Here is a 12,168-nt window from a genome sequence, read left to right on the forward strand (position 1 = left end):
AGCAGGAAGACTAGAGGGACAGTGTCACTGAGGCATGCATTGTTGCTTACCATCCTTGTGGCCTCCTCAAATGGTGACAGGACAGTGTATGCATCCTTGATCAGTAGCCACTGGTGTGGTGAAAAGAAGCCAAGCTTCCCCGACCCTGTCCTGGTGCCATACTCACACAGGTACTCATTGATGGCACTCTGCTGTGTGTGCAGCTGTTGGTGTGGCGTCAACCACCTCTGAGCCTGCCCCAGCAGCGCTAACAAAATCTCTGCCCCAGTGTGGCTCCTGTCCCCTAGGCAGACCAACTCAAGCACTGCATGGCATCTTTTAGCCTGGCTGCTTGAGTAGCCCCTTGAATGCTTACGGAGCACCGATGGTTCAGAGGACAAATCTGCAGAACAGTCCATAGAGGAAGAAGAAGAGGAGGGGTGGAGGAGAGAGCTGTGGCAGAATCACCACTAGCATTTTGGAGGCATGATGGCGGAACAAGCTCCAACCACACTGAACCCTGTCCTGTATCCTTCCCAGCTGCCAGCAGAGTTACCCAGTGCAACGTGAAGGAAAGATAACATCCCTGCCCATGCCTGCTACACCATGAGTTAGCGGTAATAAACACCTTACTGCTGGCCACCTTGTCCAACGAGGCCAAAACATTGCCTTCCGCATGCTGGTAGAGAGCGGGAATGGCCTTCCATGAAAAGAAATGGCGTTTTGGAACTTGCAACTGAGGTACAGCACATTCCACAAATTCACGAAAGAGGGCAGAGTCTACCAGCTGAAAAGGCAGCAGTTGCAGTCTTAGCAATTTGGCCAAGCTAGCATTTAGACGCTGAGCATGTGGATGGCTGGGACCGAATTTCTTTTTACGGTTCAGCAACTGGGATAGGGAAATTTGCCTTCTGAAATCAGATGGTGGTGTACTGCTAGCAGATTGGTGGCAAGTACCTATTAGTACTTAATAGGGACACTTATTGCTATACCTTCATTCCTCTCAGTGCAAGTTTTTGAGTGGACTGGAGGTATAGTAGGGTTGGAGAACCCAGATGAGGAGCAAGGAGAAGTCTGCCTTTTTCTTTGATGTGGGTCTTTCAAGTGCTGTTGCCAATGGACTGCATGGCAGGTCGTCATATGTCATGTCAAGCATGAGGTGCCCAAGAGGCTGCTGTTCTGGCCAAACTGGATCCACTTCCGACATAGTTTGCAAATAAAAATGGTGTGATCTGGTGCACACGTGTCAAAAAAGGCCCACACCATGGAACTTTTAAATGTCAGTGGGAGTAAGCAGCGCCCTGCACCTGCGGAGCTTTGCGGTGTGATGCAATAGGGTGGGGATGCAATAGGGTGGCTGCCCTTAAGCTGTCCCTAGAGGATATCCTTCTCTTCTCTCATGCCCCCAAGTACAGTCAGTGGCCTTATCATCCCCTCCCACCTCATCACTGGCGCAAACTCGGCAGTATGCTGCAGCTCGGGGAACATGACTGCCGGTTTCTTGCCCCCTCTCTCTAGGCTCCCGTTACTTCCTTCCTCAACCTGGGAACCAACATCAGAGCCTTCAAATTGCTATGCATCCTCCAGCAGCATGTACCCGACACTGTGGTCAAATAATTCTGGGGACTCCTACGTTCATGATGGTGGGGCTATGGAAGGAGTGACTGTGGACAAGGAGTCGTGGACTAGGCAGTTGCGTTGGAAGGCAAACTACTCTGAGCCTGGGTGACAGAAGTTGAGGAGGATGAGGGCGGCTTTGTTATCCACTCCACCAACTCTTCTGCATGTTTTGACTCAATAACATGGCTAGCAGCAGAAAAAAAAGACCAGCATGCTCCATGGCCACCTGCAGAGGATGCACCATGTCCACGACCAGCACTGTTGATTGTAGACACAGAGAAAGAAGAAAGAAATGCCGGCACATCCAGAACTTACGATTGCCTTTTATTTTGTTTCACAAAGATAACACCAAAGACACCAAACTGTGGTCACACAGACTCAGAGGCTGCTTGCCCTCTTTTAGTGGCCTGTGAGCATCTGACCCTCCTTGGTGGCTTTCCAGACATTATGTATATTTTGTTCTGCAACACCACACTACACTGTATTAGATACTGTGTACACCACCAGAAGTGTAGTAGAAAGTGTACACACTCTATTAGATACTGTGTACACCACCTGCACTGTATTAGCAAGCAACTGTACTATGGCTGCACTGTATTGTGTACTGTGCAGTGTGCACACCACCAGAAGTGTAGTAAAAACTGTACACATTGTATTAGATACTGTGTACACTGCCTGCACTGTATTAGCAACTGTACTACGACTGCACTGTATTTTATACTGTGTACACCACCAGAAGTGTAGTTGAAACTGTACACACTGTATATATATATATATAGATATATATATATATATATATATATATATATATATAGATATATATATACAGGGCTTTTTTTCTCAGAGAATAGGTGCAGGAACTCCCCCCTTCGTCTCTGCCCCCCTACCCATCTCCGAGCACTTTCTCTTGGCTCCACCCCCTACCCACCTCCCAGTACCGCTCCTTTTGGAGAGTACAGAGCCAAGTATCATTTTGTGCTACTAAATTGTATGGAATTTGATAGACCCCACCAAAGTAGCAACAGACCACACCACAGCAACAATAGATCCCCCCACACACAATGACAGACCTCCCCCCAGCAACAACAGACCCCCCGCAACAAAATACCACCCCAGCAACAATAGATCCCCCCAAAAAAACAGATCTCCAGTGACAATAGATCCCCCAGCATCAATTGACCCTCCAGCACACCTTGCCATAGAATACATTCAGTGCTGGAGGCGCCGGAACTGTGCTCCTCCGCGAGTATATATATATATATATATATATATATATATATACACTAGACTGACTGTATATATACTGAATATCAAATTCACTGCCACTAACTGAATTACGTGTGTGTGTGTGTGTGTAAACACACACATCCCAGTTCTGTAAGGAGAGGGACACAGTTAAACCCTTGATCGCCCCTAGTGTTAACCCCTTCCCTGCCAGTGACATTTATACAGTAATCAGTGCATTTTTATAGCATGGATCGCTGTATAATTGTCAATCGACCTAAAAATGTGTCAAAAGTGTCCGATGTGTCCGCCATAATGTCGCAGTCTCAATAAAAATCGCAGATCACCGTCATTACTAGTAAAAAAAAATACATAATAATAAAACACCATAAATCTATCCCCTATTTTGTAGACGCTATAACTTTTGCACAAACCAATCAATATACGCTTTTTGCTACTTTTTATTACCAAAAATATGTAGAAGAATACATATTAGCCTAAACTGAGGAAAAAAAATTTGCTTTTTTAAAAAAACAAAAGAAAAATTGGGGCTATTTATTACAGCAAAAAGTACAAAATATTGTGTTTTTTTTTTCAAAACTGACGCTCTTTTTTTGTTTATAGCGCAAAAAAAAAAAACACAGAGATGATCAAATACCACCAGAAGAAAGCTCTATTTGTGGGAAAAAAAGGACATAAATTTGTCAGTCAAAATTGTCAGTTAAAGTGCCACAGTGCCGTATTGCAAAAAATGGCCTGGTCATTGAGCAGCCAATTCTTCTGGGGCTGAAGTGGTTAAAGCCCTCATGGGCTGAAACCCCGTAAGCTCTGAGGCAATATATGGAATGTTTATCTTGTATCCAATAAAGAAATTCCCAGGATCGCGCACCTGTTTTTATGTACAGTTACTATTATGGTGGACAGGAGCTTAAACCTCAGCACCGATTACTCTCACTGTCTTAATGAACTACCTAGGTTGAGCGAGGTGAGTTATTTCTGTTTTATTCTAAACAGCATGAATGTAGAAATCTCCACTGCTGGCTATTGCATCCAGGCAGCTGCAGCACCCCAGCTGCCTGAATACATTGGTGCTGCCAAACAGTGACTGCATCTGTTAGAAAGCAGTCACTGTTTGGCTGACAACTTCCACCTGGCTCAGTTGATTTTTTTTTTAAATCACTTCAGTCAAGACAGGTGCTTGCAGGGTCACCCCCAGCTAGAAGTTCGGGGAATTCATCAGGAAGCCATCTATGGGGGCCTGACTGATCAAGGACCCCATAGTCAGCAGAGCCAATATCTCCACTGAAAGAGTTACGTTTACCTCTACTTCTGGTGATAACTGTAAAATGTTAAATTTTCCACCACATTCTGTCTCAGTGATAATGGTCACTAGTTCAAATTAAAACAACCCAGCGAAGACACAGACTGCATAAAAAAAATTGACATGGGTTCTAGCGTTTCCCTATTTTTTCATGCACTTTAAGTCCCATAATTTTCTTTAAAATGAATCACATGATATACTGATAAAGAAATATTTTTCTTCTGTCTGGTAAGGAAGGTATACCTTCTTCATGTAATATTCTTCATTTTCTCCTGTTTCTTAGGCCTTATGTCTCTGCTGCAGCCCCTTCTTCTGGATGTGGTCCCAACTATCCAGCAGACCTCTGCTCTGGCTCTCGGGAGGCTAGCCAATTATAATGATGATCTGGCAGAAGCAGTTGTTAGAGGAGACATTGTTCGACAGCTTGTGTATTCACTGGCCGAACAGAATGTAAGTCAATACTTTATGGAGGTTTTTCTTCAAAATTATTTTCTGCAATTGTTACAATAAACATAGCTCATAAGAAATAAAATTCTGCCTCTAGACAGTTTGAGTTGAAGGGTGGCTAGCTATTATATATTTGAGAAACTGCCTGTCCCAGTTTGTCCTAAAAGATTAAAAGTGAACCTGTTAGCCTGTTTTAAACTCATGAGCGAAACTTTTCCAGTAGGAAGCCATTTTAATTTCACTAAAGCTATGGTAGTTGCCTGGTTGTGAAAGCTTATTTTCATACTTGACCTCTTTGAATCACTAACCCAAAACAAGAATGCTAATAGGTCCTCCAAAGTGTCTTATATACATACTTTTACTGCCCCTCAACCGCTACTGTGAACAATGACCAATTAATGCACTCCTGCACAGTCCAGAACAAATGCCTATTTCACCGCAGGGTCCATTTTAAGAAAGAAGAGCACATAAGTGTATACAGACATATTTTATCTATTTGAATTTTATCTTATCTGTATGATATTCACCTTTTCCAACAGTCATTAGATTGCATAAAATACAACAGACCACCTAGTGTGTACTAATGCCCATTTAGCTTTATCCCTGATCTTGGCTGTGTCTTGCTTGATGCCACCCCCTGGGCCTGCCCGCAGCATTCCCTAAGTTTGCCCCTCAGGCCTGCCCCTAGCCTTCTCTTCGTCTGACTTCTATGCTGGAAATTCTTCCATTGTATCAAAGTGCAATGCTGAGTCCTTGTGTTTGCATAAATAATTCATGCGTATGCCGATGAATAGAGCCTAAATGACAGGCTGTTGTATAGAGCAGACACTTGACCTGGGATAAGCAGGTGGTTGTTTATTGCATTTAAATGGCCCCAGAAGGAGAGTGTAATCTGTTAAAACCGTATCACCTAAACTAAAACAGTTCTCTTCCCCCATAATGAGCTTATGGGAGTATCTGTACTGTACATAGACTAGCCTAGAAAATGTGGAGAAAAGAAGAATCTCTAATAATATCTGTAAAGGTACATATAGTAGGAGACAAATTATCATTTTCTATTTCAGCCAGGCAGTTGTTTATTTCCTTTAGGTGTCGGTTTATGAAGCAGTGATCAGTGGAGATCCAGAGGATCGCCGCTGATCACAGCCCATAAACAGTATATAAACCAGAGATAATCAGGGGAGAAGTGTTTGAACTTGTTCTCCCGCCGATTATCTCTGCACACTGAGAATCCTCATAGACTGACCAGTAACAGTCACTTTATGAAGCTGGGATCTCAGCGCTTCACTGGCGATCTGTGTCAGAATTCACACTCCCCGATTCACCAGCTCAGAGGTGGAGAACCGGGGAGTGAAGAGAGAATGTGGGGGGATCTGAGGAGGAAAGAGGAAGATAATTAACTTCCTTATGCCTCGTTCAGACCCCCCAACACTGTAACCATGTCCCCCTGTCGTATTTATGTGTATACATATATATACATATATATATATAATGTGTGTGTATATACATGCATGTATAATGTCTGTGTGTGTATGCATGTATATATTATGTAGGGGGACTCTTTATTTCACTAACATTGATCACACCGTGTGTCAGTGTATTGAGCTGTGATAATTTATCACTGCTTAATAAATTGACATTTCTGTGTATTGGTGAATTTCTAGTACTGTAATCTCGTAAAGTCTCACGAGATTCCAGTGTTAGGGGCCGTTCTCCAGAGTTAAAAGCGTTTGTAGATCGCTTCACTCCTCCAAGGGTGAAGCGATCTACTCCGCTTCATAAAGTGGCACACAGAGGAGAAAGATCTCCTATGTGAATGCCGGAGAATGAAGCAGTGAATAGATTTCACTGCTTCATAAAAGGACACCTTAATAAGGAATTTCATTCAAAAGGGGCATTTACACCCGTTCTGTGTGCAGGCTGTGTTTATTTTGTTATTTCGTTATTTTGCCTGCATTCATCCCCGGCTTATAGCAGATTATATATATATACAACCAGTGCAGCGATCACAGAAATCATAGAAAATACGTGTAAAACATAACACATCCCTATTTGCTGACGGTATCTTGCTGACCTTAACTTCCTCTAGAATCTCCCTGCCTAAATTGCTATCCCTTCTAGATACTTTTGCGTCCCTTTCATGTCAACTTTTCTAAATCGAAATCAGTGTCAGTCAACCTCTCTCCTTCTGAATTGACAGCTTTGAAAATTGATTTCTTATTTCATTGGCTTTCTTCTTTGTCCTTTTTGGGAATCTGTCTTACCCCAAGGTATGAAGGATTGTATCAGGCCAACTTTCCACCTTTGTTCATAAAATTGACTGACATGCTGTCCTCAATTTCCCATTATCCTGGTTTGGTAGGATAGCTGCAATCCGCATGTCTTACCTCCCAAAATTGCTTTTTTTTTTAGTTTTAACTGTCCCAATCCCCTCATATATTTTACACATACATCAACGTAAACTTCTGACGTTTGTCTGGGGATCCACTCAACCTCAAAACAGCAAACGGGTTTTGTATGTCTGTAGGATTAATGGTGGTCTTTCAGTCCCTAACTTACAAGCTTATTATACAGCAGCAAGCATAGCCCCACTATCCCACCTATATGAAAAGTATTAATTGCCACTATAGGGCACTATAGATCTTGTGGATTCCAATCCTATACCTTTCCCTTCTCTGCCCTAACTCCCCCCTATCCATCACTCGATCACATTAGGAGCATGCCTAGTAGTGATGGACGAACGTTTCGCCCGGCGGTCGTTTCGCGGCGAATTTCCGACTTTCGCCGTCCGCGGGTTCGAACGCCTTTTTCCGTCGTTCGCCCCGGCGGACTTACGTGTTTAATGTATACAAGAACTTTAACCTTTCGTGACACGTTTATCATGTGTTACAGGACAACCAATTGAGACATGACAGCTCATGGACACTTGGACATTCCCCCTAACCTATAAATACACCCGATCCGGTGGCCATTTTACATTCTTTCTTCTGTCACTGTAGGGAAAGGATCCTGTGTGGAGTAGGGACAGAGAAAACGCTAGCTATTTGGTACACAAAAGTTCTTTTCAGGACTGGTATAGGTGTTAGGTCAGCAGCCTGAGTTTCTTTTGTCAGTTTAGATAAAGGGACAGAGCGCTGTATGCTGCTATTTTAGGGACAGCTCAGCCAGATTAGTCTTTCTTCATCATCATCATCATCATCATCATTAGCTGTTACTATCAGGTCCACAAAAGAGCTGTTCCAGCTAATCGTTCCAGCCTACTCTTTTTTGCCAATTTGTATAGGGACAGGCAGGAAGCAGTGTGTCAGGCAGTGAGGATAATTTTAAAGACTTGCTGTTACTATTAGTTCCACAAAGGTTCTTTTCAGGACTGGTATCAGTGGTACGGTAATAGGCTTGTACACGTATAATATTCTTTCTTCCAAATATAGAAAGAATATTATACTTGACTGCTGCCCTTCTGCTGCAGTCTGCTAATCATTCACAACTCACTTGTTCCACAAAGCTCTTTATCAGGACTGGTAACTTGGTCTGTCTAGGGTGCTACGGTACATAGGCTTGGGTGCGGTACAGTCTGCTGTTCTGTAAGGACCGCTATCGGTCCACAATACATAGGGTTGCCGTGCACTACTGCTGACCGCTGCCCTATACTGCAGCAGTCCTTCAGCGGTATAGGGACTGACGCACAGTCTGCTAAACACTAATACACAACCTGCTTGGTCCACAAAAGTTCTTATAAGGACTGGTAACTTGGTATAGGGTGCTACGGTACATAGGCCTGAGTGCGTTACAGTCTGCTGTTCTGTAAGGACCGCTATCGGTCCACAATACATAGGGTTGACGTGCACTACTGCTGACCGCTGCCCTATACTGCAGCAGTCCTTCAGCGGTATAGGGACTGACGCACAGTCTGCTAAACACTAACACACAACCTGCTTGGTCCACAAAAGTTCTTATAAGGACTGGTAACTTGGTATAGGGTGCTACGGTACATAGGCCTGAGTGCAGTACAGTCTGCTGTTCTGTAAGGACTGCTATCGGTCCACAATACATAGGGTTGCCGTGCACTACTGCTGACCGCTGCCCTATACTGCAGCAGTCCTTCAGCGGTATAGGGACTGACGCACAGTCTGCTAAACACTAATACACAACCTGCTTGGTCCACAAAAGTTCTTATAAGGACTGGTAACTTGGTATAGGGTGCTACGGTACATAGGCCTGAGTGCAGTACAGTCTGCTGTTCTGTAAGGACCGCTATCGGTCCACAATACATAGGGTTGCCGTGCACTACTGCTGACCGCTGCCCTATACTGCAGCAGTCCTTCATTGGTATAGGGACTGACGTACAGTCTGCTAATCACTAACACACAACCTGCTTGGTCCACAAAAGTTCTTATAAGGACTGGTAACTTGGTATAGGGTGCTACGGTACATAGGCCTGAGTGCGTTACAGTCTGCTGTTCTGTAAGGACCGCTATCGGTCCACAATACATAGGGTTGCCGTGCACTACTGCTGACCGCTGCCCTATACTGCAGCAGTCCTTCAGCGGTATAGGGACTGACGCACAGTCTGCTAAACACTAACACACAACCTGCTTGGTCCACAAAAGTTTTTATAAGGACTGGTAACTTGGTATAGGGTGCTACGGTACATAGGCCTGAGTGCAGTACAGTCTGCTGTTCTGTAAGGACCGCTATCGGTCCACAATACATAGGGTTGCCGTGCACTACTGCTGACCGCTGCCCTATACTGCAGCAGTCCTTCATTGGTATAGGGACTGACGTACAGTCTGCTAATCACTAACACACAACCTGCTTGGTCCACAAAAGTTCTTATAAGGACTGGTAACTTGGTATAGGGTGCTACGGTACATAGGCCTGAGTGCGTTACAGTCTGCTGTTCTGTAAGGACCGCTATCGGTCCACAATACATAGGGTTGCCGTGCACTACTGCTGACCGCTGCCCTATACTGCAGCAGTCCTTCAGCGGTATAGGGACTGACGCACAGTCTGCTAAACACTAACACACAACCTGCTTGGTCCACAAAAGTTTTTATAAGGACTGGTAACTTGGTATAGGGTGCTACGGTACATAGGCCTGAGTGCAGTACAGTCTGCTGTTCTGTAAGGACCGCTATCGGTCCACAATACATAGGGTTGACGTGCACTACTGCTGACCGCTGCCCTATACTGCAGCAGTCCTTCAGCGGTATAGGGACTAAGAGTTTTGTCACAGGGTGATTTAAAAAATGACAGGCAGAGGAAGAGGCAGGCCCTTCCGCAGGGGTGGTAGGGGTAGGGCAGGAGCAACAGCCTTGAGCCAAAGTGGGAAGTTGCAGAAGGTGCGTTCAATTACTTTAAAGGACGCACCAGACTTGGTTGAGTGGCTCACTCAGCCTTATTCTTCTGCACCCTCCTCATCCTCTCGATCTGCACCCTCTTCTTCACTCTCTGCTATGTGCACCCCCAAAGACACTACCACCAACAACACCACCACCACCACATACCTTCCGCTTGAGTGCAAATGGGGGCCTTCATGCTCCAGTGTTTTAATAGGGACCCCCGTATAAAAAGCATGAGGGTCAAGGACCAGTACTGGGTGGCAACGTACTTAGATCCCCGGTACAAACACAAAATGGCGGAAATGTTACCGCCGTCGCAGAGGGCTGTCAGAATGCAGCACTTCCAGGCCTTGCTTCGAGAAATGCTGCATTCTGCTTTTGCGTGCGCTGGCAGAGGAGCAATTCCCACTCCCAGAGAAGGATTTGCGGGTACCAATCCAACAGCGCCTGCAAGAAGAGGCCGGTTTGAAGATGTGTTGGTGACTTCGGATATGAGGTCATTCTTTCAGCCGACCCATCGACAGGTGTCATCCGGATCCAGCATCAGGGAACGCCTAGACCGTCAGGTGTCCGACTACATTGGGTTAACGGCCGATGTGGACGCTCTGAGGAGTGATGAACCCCTAGACTACTGGGTGGGCAGGCTTGACCTCTGGCCAGAGCTTGCCCAATTTGCAATCGAACTGTTGGCTTGCCCCTCATCCAGTGTCCTGTCCGAAAGGACGTTCAGCGCAGCAGGGGGGATTGTGACCGATAAGCGTACTCGCCTAGCTCACGACAGTGTTAACTACCTCACATTTCTAAAAATGAATGAGGCATGGATCTCGGAGGAATTCAACACATGTGATCAGTAGACCATGTATATGTCTATAAACAATTTTTGGAATCAAGCACACAGACCTTCTTAATTCATTTGGCTCACTTCCCTGACCCAAAAAAGCACACCGTACTATATGCCCCTACCCTCCTCTTTGAAGAGGTTGAGCGGTGTCATATTTCTACTGGGGCTGCTTATTATGAGGGGTTCCCACCATCCCTGTGCTGTGCTGACTTCCTCCTGGGTGTTCTTATTATGAGGGGCTCCCACCATCCCTGTGCTGTGCTGACTTCCTCCTGGGGGTTCTTATTATGAGGGGATCACACCATCCCTGTGCTGTGCTGACTTCCTCCTGGGGCTGCTTACGGTGCTGCTGTCAGCGCTGTATGTCACGGAGCTGCTGTCAGCGCTGTATGTCACGGAGCTGCTGTCAGCGCTGTATGTCACGGAGCTGCTGTCAGCGCTGTATGTCACGGAGCTGCTGTCAGCGCTGTATGTCACGGAGCTGCTGTCAGCGCTGTATGTCACGGAGCTGCTGTCAGCGCTGTATGTCACGGAGCTGCTGTCAGCGCTGTATGTCACGGAGCTGCTGTCAGCGCTGTATGTCACGGTGCTGCTGTCAGCGCTGTATGTCACGGAGCTGCTGTCAGCGCTGTATGTCACGGAGCTGCTGTCAGTGCTGTATGTCACGGAGCTGCTGTCAGCGCTGTATGTCACGGAGCTGCTGTCAGCGCTGTATGTCACGGAGCTGCTGTCAGCGCTGTATGTCACGGTGCTGCTGTCAGCGCTGTATGTCACGGAGCTGCTGTCAGCGCTGTATGTCACGGAGCTGCTGTCAGTGCTGTATGTCACGGAGCTGCTGTCAGCGCTGTATGTCACGGAGCTGCTGTCAGCGCTGTATGTCACGGAGCTGCTGTCAGCGCTGTATGTCACGGTGCTGCTGTCAGCGCTGTATGTCACGGAGCTGCTGTCAGCGCTGTATGTCACGGAGCTGCTGTCAGCGCTGTATGTCACGGAGCTGCTGTCAGCGCTGTATGTCACGGAGCTGCTGTCAGCGCTGTATGTCACGGAGCTGCTGTCAGCGCTGTATGTCACGGTGCTGATGTCAGTGCTCTGTATTACGGTGCTGCTGTCAGTGCTCTGTATCTCCTGCACCCTCTTGTTTGCCTACCCTGGTCCCTGACCTTCCCTCTCCTCCATTGCCTTCATTAGCTCCATAGTCCTGAATTGTCAGAACAATTTCCCAAATAAAAAAAAAATGCTTGTAGTTATCGATCCCAAATTCACCTCATACATGTATTATGCTATTGTCCAGGTGGTGGGACTACGTGCTACCCCCTAATAATTACCCCGTGGCCGCAAATTCGACCTAAAGGTTTGCGAAATTCGCCTCCCATTGAAGTCAATGGAGCCCGCGG

The 12,168-nt window shown here is 46.1% G+C and overlaps 1 pseudogene; it reads left to right on the top strand.

The window, feature by feature from the left end:
* Nucleotides 1-12,168, top strand: part of LOC143998017 (uncharacterized) — a 208,032-nt pseudogene that overhangs the window by 22,637 nt on the left and 173,227 nt on the right.

This window comes from Lithobates pipiens, unplaced genomic scaffold (genome assembly GCF_037356315.1).
Source record: "Lithobates pipiens isolate NorthernLeopardFrog02 unplaced genomic scaffold, aLitPip1_a1.2 Scaffold_19, whole genome shotgun sequence".
NCBI lineage: Eukaryota > Metazoa > Chordata > Amphibia > Anura > Ranidae > Lithobates > Lithobates pipiens.